The 12,748-nt window shown below is 32.0% G+C and overlaps 1 protein-coding gene across 1 annotated transcript in view; it reads left to right on the forward strand.

The window, feature by feature from the left end:
- The first annotated feature begins 621 nt into the window (after positions 1–621).
- The window catches only part of LOC127853372 (cubilin-like), a 33,354-nt gene continuing 21,227 nt past the window's right edge, over positions 622–12,748 (forward strand). Inside the window, exon 1 of the mRNA XM_052387866.1 lies at positions 622–770. The gene's annotated coding sequence lies outside the window, so the exon portion shown is untranslated. The remainder of the gene's footprint in view (positions 771–12,748) is intronic.

The raw sequence follows: 12,748 nt of genomic DNA on the forward strand, positions 1-12,748 counted from the left end.
AATTATGGCTCCATAGACGCAATTCTCCTATTTCATGCAAAATGGTGATTCAACCCAAATGTGTTGCATGAGTAAATACATTAAAGGTAACCGTCAATCTGTCATTTTTGCAAGGCCTTTGTTACTAACTAGTTCGAATAATAACTTTTACTGAATTCCAGTTAACTAATTGTTTCATAATATAATAGTATTTGGCTTTTGTTTGTTTTTCTACTGAGTTTTGTCTTTATTTATATTGTGAATATAGATGTTAGTCAACAAATTGATACTTCAATGCGTACGTTTACTTTTTGTGTCAATGTTTCCTTGGGCATAAGCGTCTGAAGTTATAGAGAACTCTGATTAATTGTCTTAAATAGACGTACGAACGAAAACGGCTATTTTTTATACAACGTCTAGTCTTCTTGTTAATGTTTTGCCTAATTGTTTACCTAATTGTTTGCCAAATTATCCGTCTATAAACCATAGAGGCACATGTTTCACACTCAAACAAAATGCTGAAAGGATGTTTCGCCAAGATCAATACAGAGTTAAGAATCTCCTGTGAACAAAGCTTGTTTGCGGTATCGAAATTCTTCTCCAGATGAGAGCCGGCGAACACAATCAGTCTTTAACAGAACGTGCATAACGAGGTGATATCGTTACATGCATGAAACACATATCTTTAAATTATTGTGAGTTTTGGTATGATTTGTACAACTGTTTACTGATTTTCTAAATGCTATTCTCGTGTGTTTTTAAAGCGGAACTATTGCATTCATCTTCTTATGGTAAGTTATACTTATGCTCATAAATTATAAATGAAAAACAATGATGGTGTGTTCTATATCACATAAACTTCAAAAATAATAATTAAGTATTTATAAATCAATATTGATTTGAAAAGTGTGCTATGAAAAATAAAATTTTAAAGGGATCTTTTCACGCTTTGGTAAATTGACAAAATTGAAAAAAGTTGTTTCAGATTCGCAAATTTTCGTTTTAGTTATGATATTTGTGAGGAAACAGTAATACTGAACATTTACCATGGTCTAATATAGCCATTATATGCATCTTTTGACGATTTTAAAACCTAAAAAGTATAAAGCGTTGCAACGCGAAACGATTGAATAATTTGGAGAGTGCTGTTTTTGTCGTTAAATTTTGTGAAACTACGAAGATTGCTTATATAAGGTATAAAATACATCAAGTATGTGTACTCGGCGCAATAGCTCAGTAGGCTAAAGCGTTTTTACTTCAGGACTCTGGCAGGACTCCAGGGGTCACTGGTTCGAAACCTGCTCCGGGCAATGTTCTTTTCCTTTTTTTAATTTTATTCTTGATTTTGTACTGGAGCTTTTACGATCCAATGTTTACAATTATCAATATAAAGCATTTAATGAATAAGTTAAAAAATGCCAAAATCTGTGAAAAGGCCCCTTTAACGACATGGTACTCCGTTGTTCCCTCATTATTTTTAACATGGAACGAGATCAGTTATAACTATTAACTTTTAAGAGGGTTTTTTATCGAAAGACGATTCAGTGAATGTAAAAAAAAGTTCTTTTTTATCCAAGTACATTATCTACGTATAAAAATGCATGTGTTAAATGAAACTTTACAAAATATTTAACTTTATGTGATGTACATAGAGCATGAACCGATGCTTATTTCTGGTCAAATGTGTATGTTCAAAAGTGTTCACTGGTATTTCTTTCATTGTTATGTCAGTATATTACGTGTTCAGTACCATCGACAATTGAGTTATTATATTAAATAAAACTAGCTTTCTGTTAAGTAACAATATTGATCTTTTTATGTATACAATTCATTTTAATACGATAATCCTGCGCACCGTGTATATGTTATTGCACAGCTTGAGTATTTACAATGGCGCGATTGTGATAAAAACATTACATATGTCTTGTTCTGATAAAACTGGGCATAAAACATGTGCGTAAAGTGTCGTCCAAGACTAGCCTGTGCAGTCAGCACAGCAATTTTTTCAAGCAAAAGAACAGCTATGAGAAGGATTGTACTATAAATAATAAAAATAGGATATAGTGCTAGAAAATTAATTAAAGTGATAATATACTTTAAATATATGCACACAACTAAGTAGTACAGACACAATTGTATTACACACTAGCAGTTTCTAGTGTTAAACAAAGAGAATATAAGAACTACGTGAATATAGTAATGTTCTTGAGGGAAGAAATGCGATCATTTATCAGAACAGTGAATATATTAATGTTCTTGAGGGAAGAAATGCGATCATTTATCAGAACAGTGAATATATTAATGTTCTTGAGGGAAGAAATGCGCTCATTTATCAGAACAGTGTTCATTCATAGTTCAGAGACATATGAATATTAAATTAACTGCATACACCTTTTAAGAACAAGAATTGTCCTGCGGAATAACTGAAGCAAACAAATTCCATTCATATGAAAATCTTAAATCAGTAAATGAAGCTGCCTAAAAAGGTTGTTTGAATTATTTTACAGCGAGTATTTGCTGAAAATTAGACTGGTCTAGCAAGTCAAATATTGTTTAATTATTGAACAAAATTAGCGTTCAAATCCTCGAAGAAAACTCATGGCAAAAGAATTACATAGAAAAATGAACTTGTCTTCTGTTCAGAAATTGTCAAAGATTCCTAATACTATGTGGAAAATTAATTGAATCAGAACGTTCATGTATAATGTCTTCCTATTTCGGCAAAAGTTCCAGTAATTCAGCATCTTCGTAGCTTGGTTTAATCATATATGCGTATTTGAAAAATATGTGTATTTCAAGACCCAATTAGCTACTGTTGTAAAATGAAATGTATGTATTAAAATACAATTTAGAAATATTTCAATTAATATCATGGAAGCTACATCTGTGTGTCCAACAAAAAACAACAATTAAATAAGTGTAGTATTAAAGCATATTAAATTTTGAGAACAACTCAGGTTTACTATTCATATTAACGTAGACATTTGAGTGTAATTTAAATAATTAAAATCCAAGTATGCATTCATTTACAGCTTCTATAATTCTTACCCACCAATCTATTTAATGGAAGTATATAGCAAGGTTAACATTAGCTTATACATTTTTTTTTATTATTTTTTTAATTATTTGGTAATTAAAAATCCATCACACACTATTTATTTGGCTTAAAGTGTGTTCTATTACTGACATTTTGCAAATTATTTTGTCTTGGATCAATAGTTCTCTACTGTTCTAAAATCTGCGTTAATCCCCAGGAGAACTTTATTAACTTCTGAGAAATGTTTTATGCTCATCTTTCAAGATGCGTCTACAACTACCACTTTCAGATAATATCATTGGCGCACATTATATGAAACTTGCCAAGTACTTGCTATATGTGTGAGTTAATAATAATGTGTTATTGTTCTCCTTTATTACAGTTATATAATACATCAATGAAGTCTAGACCTAAATTATGTTACCGGCTTTGAGCATAACGATGTGGTTTGCTATGTGGTGCTACAAAGAGGAACGTATATTAGCATGAACAGTTTCCAATCACTTCGGGTTTTATTTCAAATCATGCAAGTTCAGAAATCCATCTAGTGCATTACTAAGATATAAAATCCATAGGATGCTTTACTATGCGTAGTTACTAGAATAATACTGGAACAATTCTGCTTTACTGAGCATAGTAACTTGTAATATATTCGAACTAGGCTTTACTACACAGAGTCACAAGTATACAAATGAAACAAGGCTGCTTTACTTCGTAAAGGTACTAGTATGATATTCGAACTAGGCTTTACTACGCAGAGGCACTAGTATACAACTGGAACAAGGCTGCGTTACTTCGTATAGTTACTAGTATGATATTCGAACTAGGCTTTACTACGCAGAGTCACTTGTATACAGCTGGAACAAGGCTGCTTTATTTCGTATAGTTACTAGTATGATATTCGAACTAGGATGCTTAACTTCGCATGGTTACTAGTATAAACTGGAACTATACTGCTTTTCTGCGCAGTTACTAGTATAAAACAACAACGATGCTGCTTTACTACGCATAGTTACAGGTATAATTCTGCACTAGGCTGCTTAACTACGCAAAGTTACTAGTATAATACTGAACTAGGCTGCTTAACTACGCATAGTTACTAGTATAATATATGCGATTTTCAGCACACAGTATTCTTTCAAACCAAGTGTTTGATTTTTAAACAATACAGAATCCGCAGTGCAAAAACAACATAAATTCGAAATGATTAATCACTCATTGTTGTTTACAAACGCTAGTTTCCTGTAAATATTCGTGATTGTAGAGTGCGTTTTAATGTCGAGATACATCACCTTTTCTTGTAGTAGCACGCGACCGGAAACGTCTACTAATATTTTCTTCCGTTGTTTGCGTGTTCGAAATCCGAATATGAACATTTCATTTGAAATGATATAAATCTTTTCATTTATGCACGCATCAATAAGCATTAGTCCGTTTTACGCATTCCGCTTACGGTTCCTTTATTTTAAGTTTAGAAAAACTCCATTCGGTTTAAGTACACGGTAATTAATTCAAAACATGTATCTCCGTATCTTTTTGTAAACGTGCTACACAAACATTTAAAGTTTGAAATGAAAAAGACGTAGTGTATAGTTTATGTTGTTGTTGTTGCTGTTGTTATCCTTTTGCGCTAATTTGCATTCAAACGGCCGTAACCAAATCATGAGTGATGAGACAGATATTAACTCGCGAAATAAATAAAGCAGCCAAAAATCATAGTTTACCATCTGATAACTGTAACAACCAAGCAAATAGCACATAGGTTAAATATACTTGACTTGCTCTGCTGCTGATGCTTACCATATACATTTAAAGCCCACCTATCATATTCCGATAGTTCAGTTTGCTTGCACACAATGATCAATGACACTTAAGAGCATTTTTGCCAACAAATGTGTGTCGATAAATATAGAAAAGACAATAATTAACTTTTATTTAGACAGGACTATTTATAGACAGGACTATTTATAGACAGGACTATTTATCGTCAGAATGGTGAGTCTTAGAAAACATAAATGCTGGCTTACATCGTAATGTAACCTAGAAAAATGCACACATATTGGCACATCTCTATTAGAATAAATATATGTTTCCTGTCCGACAATAATAAATGTACGTAAATTATTTTATCAGACATTGACTTTATCAAAGAATCAGAAACATTTTCAGTGGTTCAATAAGGTTTTGCCACATCGGTTTTATTAATTTTATCCTCTAACGAAACCCATTTTAAATCGCCTTTGTAAAACTGTTAACAGTAATTATATTATTTAACTTTGAGCGCAATACGCAAATGAATAACAGGTACATGTATTGGATAGATAGATAGATAGACAGACAGACAGACAGACAGACAGACAGACAGACAGACAGACAGACAGACAGACAGACAGACAGACAGACAGACAGACAGACAGACAGACAGACAGACAGACAAGACAGACAGACAGACAGACAGACAGACAGACAGACAGACAGACAGACAGACAGACAGACAGACAGACAGACAGACAGACAGACAGACAGACAGACAGACAGACAGACAGACAGACAGACAGACAGACAGACAGACAGACAGACAGACAGACAGACAGACAGACAGACAGACAGACAGACAGACAGACAGACAGACAGACAGACAGACAGACAGACAGACAGACAGACAGACAGACAGACAGACAGACAGACAGACAGACAGACAGACAGACAGACAGACAGACAGACAGACAGACAGGCAGGCAGGCAGGCAGGCAGGCAGGCAGGAAGGCAGGCAGGCAGGCAGGCAGGCAGGCCGACCGACCGACCGACCGACCGACCGACCGACCGACCGACCGACCGACCGACCGACCGACCGACCGACCGACCGACCGACCGACCGACCGACAGACAGACAGACAGACAGACAGACAGACAGACAGACAGACAGACAGACAGACAGACAGACAGACAGACAGATAGATAGATAGATAGTTTATTTCAGACTTGTACATGGTACATCGTCTATAACACAAGAAATAGTTTATAAAGCGACAACGTGAATTTTACACACTAACAACATTCCATTTCAACAATGGTGTATAAGAAATACATTACAGCAATGGTTATTAAATAAACATACAGTTTATAAACAGTAAGAAAGAAGTAAGTATTATTCATGTAACAATAGTTAATTAGAGTCGGTTTATTAATGACTGCCAATAAGCAATGGAGATGAACAATTACAAAATATTGTTATAAAAGGCAGAACGTACACCTAATGCTTCTTTTATAAATGAAGATAATTTGATAAGTTCAATTCTATTTACACTTTTCATAACTGTATATATTTAAACACTGATGGTCGTATACGATATTTCTTATTTATATACTTTTTTCTTAAATCGGAAAAGCAAGGACATATGCATACAAAGTGGTATTCGTCTTCTATATCAAATGTGTTGTTATTGAAACAGTACAAGCAATATCTTTCATTTCTAGGTTTATTAATGTGTCTCCCAGTCTGAATTAGTAAAGGATTGGCAGACATTCTCAATATACACAAATAATATCTTAGGCTTCTCAAGTTCACGCATTTTATTTTTGTAGTATATACGCTTTTTTTAGTAACAATATTTTTATACTCCTCTTTTGCTTACAAAAAATTATTCTTAAAGCATCCGTCTTATGTATGTTAAATTATTTCAGGGCTTCTAAATAGCAAACACGCGCTTCTTTGCATTCGCTATCAAACCACTTATTTTCCTCGTGTTTATTTACATTAAAATTTACGTCATTTTTAAAATAGCCTGTATTAGCATGTATTTTTTTACCAACCACTCTATATATTCTTAAATGACTTTAATTCAAACGATTTAAACATAAAATATTTATTTTTTTGTTTTTACTACAAATTGCATAATTTATAATTGTGAAACAAATATATGGAATAATTTTAATTAGCTATAAATCAATTTGACACATCACACAAATATGATATTTAATACAAGTGACTGTCTCGCTCGAAAAGGTATGTGCATAACAACATAATGTAAATGTGTGTTATGCTATTGATTCATCAAAGTCGCATAATCTGTATATCCAATATGTAACTTTGAGAAGTGTTAAATAGATAATGTTCTTGTTTATGTTTTGTAAAAGGCATTTCAAATATGTCGTAATCGTAGATATATAATCGTCACATGCATATGGACTTTTTCAACACATATTAATTTATATCATATATAATATTAAATATATATAAAATATTCTTCAGAATCATTACCAGAAGACATGGAGACACGTTTTTGTTACTATCCGAAAGTCTTTATTTTACACAATTGACCAATTGTGTGACCCTTAAAGTGGATATTTATTGATTTAGTGAAGAAACTAGCGAGGTGTACTCTTCAAGCGTTTCCACTGGAAAAGTTTAGTAATCAACGAATGTCTTTTTTATTCTATACGCGTATTATACCTTTCAAAGTCATTCATTTCCTTATATAGACCTATGCCTCGCTTATTGAAGTCAAATTAATTTATATTGGTTCACAACGATAGGATCTTTTTTGTAAGTATTGTAAGTATTAGCAAGATCGATTGTCAGATGTTTGGTACATTACAAAAAGATCGATATTGAATTTCTTGAAGAGAGTTTATACTCATTTACCTCTTTATTACCGACTTTAATAACAATTCAACATATTCAATTTAATATTTCATAAACACTCAATCGATTAAAGAATGCAGTTGTTTTTGGACTATAAAGCTGTTCTTGTCAAGTCTAATTATAGCAAGTCATCCCACATGGCATACAAAGATGCTGAGATGCTTATCTCATGATCTCAGAGCTGAACAACAATTTGTTAAAATAACAACAAATCATCAATTGTCTTTTTCATATTTTGCTCACCATTGAATTATTGTCCTTATATTACTTTTGTCAAAAATTCTGCTTTGACGCTCAGGGTAGGAAATATTCTTTTTCAAAAAGCATAAACACTAAAAACTGCTTTGACGCACATATTTTTATATCGGCCGAAACAACAAACCCTTTCTGTTCACAAAACAAATTAAACAGCCCTTGTTTTACGTTTATACTACTATGGTGAGCGACTTTTGTGTTAAAATTGCTTATTTATTCATAATTGACTTGACCCGCGATTTTATATTCATGCATGAAACGTATCAGACAATTATACATTATAATTAATTCGCACATGAGATGTGTTTGTCAGAAACACAATGCCCCTCTTAAGCGCCGCTTTTTTTGACATTTGACCTTGAAGGATGACCTTGACCTTTCACCACTCAAAATGTGCAGCTCCATGAGATACACATATATGCCAAATATCAAGTTGCTATGTTCAATATTTTAAAAGTTATTGTAAAACTTTACTGTAAGGTTAAAGTTTTGGAACAGAATGACAGAATGACAGACAGAAAGAAAGACAGGCTAAAAACAATATACCCCCGATCATTCGATCCGGGGGCATAAAAAATCAATACAAATTACAGTGTTGTTGATGTTATAGTAAAGAGACAACACTAACGGCATAGTGTTGAAGGTGTACCCACATGATCCTCTGCGTGATAAATAGAGTATCTGACACAAGAAGTTGTTGCATTCCATATATTTATTAACAAATTCGAAACTTTTGGACAGCATTTGAATTAAATTCATAGACAATTTTATGACATAAGAGTATTATGAGAACCAGTATCTGCGGCATGCATTTTAAAACAAAATGAAACGGACTTCCAATTTTACTCAAACAATCTGCACTTAAGTTACGTCATTTCGTCGAAATAAACTTAAGTGGTTTAACTTTATAAGAGTCTTTACATGTGCTAATTACTCCGAGATGTTATCTTACAGTAGTTATGGGTGGCAACAAAAATATCCGCCGAGGCGGTATTATACGGAAACAGCCGAGGCGGTATTATACGGAAACAGCCGAGGCGGTATTATACGGAAACATGCTATAGCATGTTATTTTTTTCTCGTAAACATTTAAACTTGGCGTCTAGACATGCTGTTGAAACTAGTGAAATTGAAAAACAACCTGCACAGCAGAGATAAACGAGAAGATTTTTTCGTAGAAATGCATTGAACATAAGTTTTTACTCGAGATACATTTTCAAGAATCTGCAATAATGTATTGGATGTACGTTTTAGCATTTAATGAACCATAATTTGTTAACATAACCACTTCTGATTTCCTATAATCATTAGTTTTGCTAATAATATTGTCATCCGTTTTCGAATTTGTTTGTTTATTTTTAAATAGTGTTCACTTGATATATTTCGATATTTATTTCATAAAACAATCTGTTGACTTTTCATTATATACAGTTTTTCTTTTAACTGATCCGACAAGTCATATATTTATATTTAAGTATAAGTAATTGGTGTAGGCTTGTGTTAGCCATTTCATCTTTATTCGTTCCAGAGTGAGTGTACTAAAACGTCACGTTGCTTTATAAAGCATAAAGATTTTGATTGTATAACACCTCAGATAAATATAAAATATGTGTATATAAAGTTGAAAATACATGGATATTTAAGTTTAAAATAATTAGTCAAACGTTATAGCGTACATCCCCAATACCACGATATCAACCAAAAGCACAATTTCAATATGTTGTGTAGATGGCATTTGTATGACCTAAACATACCAATATTATTCAATGTTTGCCACTGAATTCCCTAATAAATACGCCTTTCATTCACTTACTTTTAAAATGTGTGAAAGTTAAGGGATCAATAATGCTTCTTCATGAAGATTTGTCCTGTTGGAAATTCGCTTATTAATCACTTCAGAAAAATGCTTCGAGAATAGCGGAAACAGCTGATTATGAACATTTGTAGATTTAAATAGTTTGCATTCTGGTTCGGTTTAAAGTTCCAAACAGGAATTATCTGAGCTATGTGTCTCAGAGAAATTCATTTTATATATGTGTTAAGTGGGAGAAAATCACATTTAAAATAGTTGATAAGACTTCCCCTATTTCTGTATTTGAAACTAAAATCTCTAACACATCTAGCTCAAATTAAACAAAACAAAATTCACATTCAAGCGCCATAAACAATATAGAAAAACCTACTAACCAAAAACATCATGGATCAGTTTGATTGTGTCCGTAAACATACAGTGAAATACTAACTAACCAATAAAACGAAATTTATTGCAACATTATAACAAATAAACGCACGTGATAAAAAAGAGAATGCTTTCTTAACTAATGATAAAGTATACAAAACATGTAAAGTTTGAAACCGCCAAACGTTTATATAAATTTATGAGCGAGAGTCATCCGGTCTACAGACGTTCATCTTAATATCAGTTTGATAAAATTCCGATGCACTCTTGGGACCCGATGCGTTAATGTGCAAACCACATAATTGTCATGCGAATCAAATGTGTTGCATAAATACATGTACATACATTAATGGCAATTGTCAATCTTACTATAATTTTTGCAAAGCATGTGTTACTGCCTAGTTCAAATAACACTTTTAGTTTAAAAACGGTTGCATTTATGATTATTATACGGCTTTGTTGTGAACTATGTTTGTTGTGATTTTGTCTATGTTCGATTGTGTTATAAATCTAATTAGACTTATGTTTACGTTAATGCTCACCGTTAATGTTTGCGTTACGGTTGTTGAAGGGCTTTAAGATTGAATTCTATATATTGTTATTTAGTTGTGTAAAAAGATAGACAAATGACATAAAAGCGATTTACATTTTGTCTTGTTCCAAAGATAATCGTTTATTTATGTTTTGCCTAATTGCTTGCCAAACTGTGAGTCTAAAAAAACGTTCGGAAAAATGTTTTTGCACTCAAACTAAATGTTGAAAGGATGTGTCAACAAGATCAATAGAATATGGAATATCTTGCGAAAATATATGTTTGCTGTATCGAAATTCTTGTCGAGATGTTTTCCCATCCCACTCACAAAATTCATCTTTCAAAAAGTTCAGATGTATCGTGAATTACGTGGTGATATAATTGCATGAATGAAACTTATATACTATTATTGATATGAGATGTGGTATGATTTACGCAACACATTAGTTGTTGCCTGATAGCTATTCAAATGTGTTTGGAAAGCGGAACTGTTTCAATTACCTATTAATGGTAAGACAAAATTGTTATTGTTTTCATAATAACAATTTCAATGTGTGTTTTGTATACTATAAACTATCCATGATAAGTCTTGATTAACAATCAATTCACTTGGCTAAAATGTAAAATTGTTGATCTGAAAAAAGTAAATTACACTATTTGGTACTAATTATAAAATCAAATATTGTACGTTCAATTGTTCAATTATAACACAATAAAACAGAACTGAATATAATTGTATTGCACATAACCTTTACAGTTTCAAGTGTTAAACAAAGTGATATACAAAATACATAAAAATAGAAAGTTGTTTTAATAGACATTTTGTAAACTATTATTATATAAACTATATTGTTAATTAAACATAATATGTACATATGATCAGAGAATGGTGACTTGTAAATAAGCTTCAAACACCTTTAAAAGATATGAATTATTTACAAAAAAAACAACAACAAAAACAACAACATTTCTTTCACATGAAATTCTCCTAGGTGTAATATTCCTATAAAGATTGTTCGAATTTTTACAGCGAGTATTTGCTGAAACTTGACGGAGTAAGCAACTTTAACATAACACATTATATAAAAAATAAAATTATTTAACGTTCAAAGCCCTTAAGAAAATCATGGCGTATATCATAGCAAATTGAATTTTTCCTCTGAACAGAAATTGTAAATTTTTCATTTATTTGAAAAACAAATCGTTGAAACAGTGCGTTAAATTAATATGCTTGCCTCTTTCGGCACAAGTTCAAGTAATTAAGCATCGTCGTAGTTTGTTCTTTATTTTTAGTCATAAATGCATCGTCAAACATTATTGGTTTTGAGACAAATTGGTAACTGTTGTAAAATGAAATGTCTGTTTGAACGTAAAAGTTAAAACAAAACTTGATGAATATACTAAAAGTGCATTTGTTGTTTCCATTAAAAAATGAATTTTATTAACTAGTTACGCATAATAAAGTAAAAAAAGCTACTCTGGTTTACTATTCAAGTACAAATTAATTTTAGTGTATTCAAATACACAAAATACTGATGTATTTATTTACAGCTATTATAATTTCCACCAACCCATTTATCTTAAAGCAGTATGTAGCAAAATGAACATTAGCTTAGACGTCATTGAAAATAAAAATGAGGTAATTAAAACAAATTTACATACAATTTACCTGTCTCAGAGCGTATTGTTCGCACAAGATCTCTTCTTAAACTATTCTGAACTCCAGCGGTAATTCTCATTAGAGATTTAGAAACATCTTAGACATGTTTTAACCTCAACGTTGAAGATGTGCATGCGCCTATCAGATCAAAACAATAACAGGTATTAACTGAGCGTTGACAACAACTTGCACGATAACTTTGTTAATAACAATTTGTTAGTGTTGTCCTTAATTAAAATAACGTGAGATTTTTGTAAAGTTAAGACGTGAATCATTTTACCTGAACTGATCATGTCGATGTGCTTGGTTATGAAAGTTACAAGGAGGAAACAGTATTTAATTGATATCCAATCACTAAACTGCATCAAGTTGCCGATTGCATTGCTTTGTTTTAAGTCAGATTTTAGAAATCAGTCAAGTGCATTTATCGTGATGAGCAAATATCATATCTAGCACCGAAA

This window comes from Dreissena polymorpha, chromosome 12, assembly GCF_020536995.1.
Source record: "Dreissena polymorpha isolate Duluth1 chromosome 12, UMN_Dpol_1.0, whole genome shotgun sequence".
Lineage (NCBI taxonomy): Eukaryota > Metazoa > Mollusca > Bivalvia > Myida > Dreissenidae > Dreissena > Dreissena polymorpha.